Source organism: Artibeus jamaicensis, unplaced genomic scaffold (genome assembly GCF_021234435.1).
Source record: "Artibeus jamaicensis isolate MK-2021 breed Jamaican fruit bat unplaced genomic scaffold, CSHL_Jam_final contig_465, whole genome shotgun sequence".
Lineage (NCBI taxonomy): Eukaryota > Metazoa > Chordata > Mammalia > Chiroptera > Phyllostomidae > Artibeus > Artibeus jamaicensis.
The window spans coordinates 9,182,966-9,187,077 of NW_026521843.1; the positions used below are offsets into that span (position 1 = coordinate 9,182,966).

The 4,112-nt window shown below is 41.9% G+C and overlaps 1 pseudogene; it reads left to right on the top strand.

The window, feature by feature from the left end:
• Positions 1 to 274: 274 nt before the first annotated feature.
• Positions 275 to 374, top strand: LOC119054030 (uncharacterized; annotated as a pseudogene).
• Positions 375 to 4,112: the final 3,738 nt, after the last annotated feature.

Genomic DNA, 4,112 nt, shown 5'->3' on the forward strand with positions numbered 1-4,112 from the left:
ACAGCCTCAGAGAGGTTTAGGAAGAGAGGGCATCCGTAAAACAAGAACAGGTTACCATTATTTTTTAAAGGTGCAAAGAACAAGAAAGAGTTCATAGAAATAAAAAATATGTTATTTAATACAAGGGCTGGAAGAAAGAGTTCAAGAAAACTTTCAGAACATATGTTTAAAAAAAGACAAAGAGGAGACAATTGGACTTAAAACAATAATAAAAATGAAATAAAATAAAGTAAGGCAAAGAGGAAATATGTGGAAAATTATACATAAAGCAATCGCTTTGGCCACACATACCCTAAAACTAGAACGATACAGAGGAGATGAGCATGGCCGCTGCACAAGATGACTCATAAACTTGTGAAGCGTCCATATTTTTATAACTTACAGGTCTTAAAAGTCAAATTACTTAAAGAGTACATAATACAATAAATGGGCAATAAAACTTTTATGCTTTCACTATCGAAAAAGGAAAATTATGCATTTCACATGTGTTTCGTTTTTCTCAAAATGACTGTTAATTATATTAACATTGATGAATGGCATATGAGAACTTAAGAAATAAAATACTACAAGCTGATTCTGTAGAGGTTTGTGCATTATCACAGCATGACAGAATATTAACGCTTAAAAAAGGTAGACATCATCTAGATCAGTAGTATCTGAAGAGTATTTCACTGAGGACTAGGATCTGACAAAATTTTTTTCACCAGGTTTGAAGGGAAGCTGAGCACACAAAGCCTTGTGCCCGTCCATCTAGATTAACCGAGGTGCTTTCCTTTGGTCTGTTTTTTATTCTGGGGTCCTATGTAACATTGCATTTGTAAAGGAGTTACTTGCTGCAGAACTACGCTGAGGCAAGCAGCGCTAAGACTCATGGGTCCCGGGCAGGCTATATTTTTAAAATATTTGTCCATTTATGTAGAAGTACTGAACACTGTGTGAAGGGGGAGGGGGAACAAGACTGCCCCCTTGTAGTGGTGAGGTCCAGCCTTCCCCCTCTGTTGTCCCAGGCATCTTGGATGCGGCCCAAGCTTGCAGTTTAAGAGGACAACAGCCCGGAGAAAGCGAGAGTCCCTCCCTGTGGTCGGGTTTGTCCTCCATCTGCTGTTTCTCAAGCTTGCTCCTTGGGAATCTCACCCAACATCGCAGACGGCTTACTCTCGGATCACACATGGTGCTCTTCCTGAGAGCGGTCCTGATAAATTCCATTTTTCCCATCTTATCTTGTTTCCACTGCTGTTTTAACACCTCATATAGATGGATTTCCCGGGCAGCCACACAGCAGGCCAGCCCCACTGTCTGACTCAGTGTATTTAACATAATGTCTGATAACCGCTAATTGAAATCAAACCTCTCATCTGCTGCTGAAGAAACTGAGATCTAGAAGACAAAGTGACTTAAGCCAATGACTTTCCCATTATATCTGGCGATGCTGCCACTGTCTCCTATCACTTCACTTGGGTACATTTTTCCTTCTCAGAAGGACGTTAGCTACCTCGGTTAAGACTCATTGCTTAGATGCTTTTTCTAACTCCTTCAGCACAATGTTAAAAATAAAACAGGTGTTCAGTAAGTACTTGCTGGCAAATCTCTTTAAAAACAGTTTTTACTAAGAAAATCAACTTCCATTTTCAAGGAGCACATAGCAGGATGTAGTAGCTCAACATTTTTGCTTGCAACCACTGGGGGAAAAATAGAAAAACAACTTTAAAATAATATTTTCAAAGCTATTGGATAACTGGAGGAGCAAAAAAAAAATAGCTAAATCCTGTAAATTCCCATCAAAGAAAATGCCCTTTCTAGGGCTACCTGACAAATGCTGGCTATTCTCTCTGCCAGTCACGGTGCTAACAGAGGCGGAGGTAATGTACCGTGGGAAAGACAAAAGGACAGTTCTAACAGTCACACAGGCTATGTCGAAGATTCCAATCTAGTCAAGCCCCAAATTTACCATCATTTCCTCCAGCAGGACATATGACGAGGTTTAGGGACGTGCCAAAGGCTGGTAACAAAAATCAAAAGGTGGTCCCATCTGTTGGCAGGTATTAAGGGAGGAGTTTGGTTGCACAGGGGAAGGTGGGTACTTCTGGTGGTGACGAATATGTTCTAAAACTGATTTTGAGAGGTGTGTACACACGTGTCTGTAGAGGTAAGAACTACAGTTCTCTCGTACAGAGATAATCCCAGTTCTTTCCTTCTCTTGTGAGCCTTTTCCCCGGGTGTCTCCCTGACCGTTCACACTGTGCACGTCACTTCTGACCCTTAAGGCACAGTAAAGAGGGACAGAGTGGTCAGAGGAGAATGGACAAAACACACTAACATTTCAGGGGAGAAGGGGGGGTGGCTGGAAAGAACTTGTTGCCTCTTGGAACAGAATGGAGACCAAGAGAGGCCAAGAGAGGGAGTGGCAGGGAAAGGGAGGGAGAGACCAGCAGGGGGCAGATTTTGCCGGGGTTTTTTTTGGCCATGATAAAAACATGCATTTCTTTTCTATTTATAAGGAGAAGTGATGGAAGGTTTATAAGCAGAGAAGTGACATGACATAATTTATGTTTTAAATAAAGTACTCTGGCTATGATTTAAGATTAGAGTGAAGGCAAGAGACCAGTTAAGAGGCCATCACGTAGAGAGTTGATGTTGGCAGGGGCTTGGCCGACAGAGATGGTGTCGCAGACCAGTGGAGACTTGAGCTTCGGGGACGTCATCAGCAGGGCTTGCTAATGGATAGATGTGTGGATTGGAAGGAAGCCTTTCCTCCTCTTTCCCGGAGTATTCAATGCCTTAGTCTCCCAATACACCATTTCTCCTAGGGTCCCTTCTACTTTACAGATTTCTTTCTCTTTCTCTCATTCTTCTATTGTACCCTGAATACCTTCTTGCAGTCTTTCTTTCCTCTTTCCACCCATTTGTATTCTCTAAGTGCTTGATACTTTTTCCCTCTTCTTTCTACAGAGCCCCCTGGATTTTTTCAAAACAGAGGCAGGACTTTTTTCTTGCTGCCTTCATTCCCAAATTTGTCCCTTTACTCAGGCCGGCCTCCTGGTACTAGACGTCATGTCTTAAATGGTCCCCCAAGTGCTTCCAACTCAACATGTGCTACACTGAACTACGTCTACTCCTGAACTTTCCCCTGATTGCCCTTACTGTTTAATTGCATAACTTTTATCTCATAATCCAAGCCAAAAACCTGGGGGCTATCCTAAACCTTTCTTCTCAGCTCTTGTTATCTCTCGGTCACAGTCCCCTGTCAACTTTACACCTCCGTCAACACCTTGGCACAGCTCGTCCCAGCATCCATCCCTCCTGTTACGCCCTTAATTCAGACACTCATCTTCCCTACATAGATTGTTTCAAATATTCCTACAGATTTGTCTCTCTCAGCTCTGTCTCTTCACATCCAGACTCCACCTTGCCTATGGCACCCTTGTGCGGTCTGTATGCTACTCAATCCAACATCCTTGAGATGTCTGTATATTACTCAATCCATTTTTATATTTTCTGTGCTTAAAACTTCCATGAGTTCCATTGGCTCTGGGGTAAAATGCAGTTGCTCGCATGAGATGCCAGACGACCTGTGACCTGTACCCACTTACAGCACTCACCTCATCTCCTGTGATTTCTCAGTGACCACTGTGTGCTACAGTTACACTGAATTATTCAAGTTCTCCCAATTTTCCATAGTGTCCTACGCCTGAAAATCCAGCTCACATGCTTCTTCCTCTGAGAAGTCTTCTCTCATCCTCAGATTTAACCAATTTCTTCTTTACCTCAAAAGTTTACTGTGGACATTTCTCCTACATACCACTGGTTTTACACTGCACAACAGCTAATGCTGTGGCCACTGTCTTAATTCTTTTATCCCCATTCCTCCATTTCTATTGTTCATTCATCCTCCCATAGGCAACCATGTATTTGAATGTGCTCTGACAAAATGTGAGTATTATTGTTTTGTATTGATGTGTTTTTTAATATATGAAAATGGTATTGTGTCCTATATCTCTTTTTATTAAAAAAATAATTATATGTCTTGGCCATGCATCCATGTTGCTTTATTATAATTAGTATGATGCTTCTAACAGACGACTCATAACACCGCAAGGAGAAAAAACCCACCA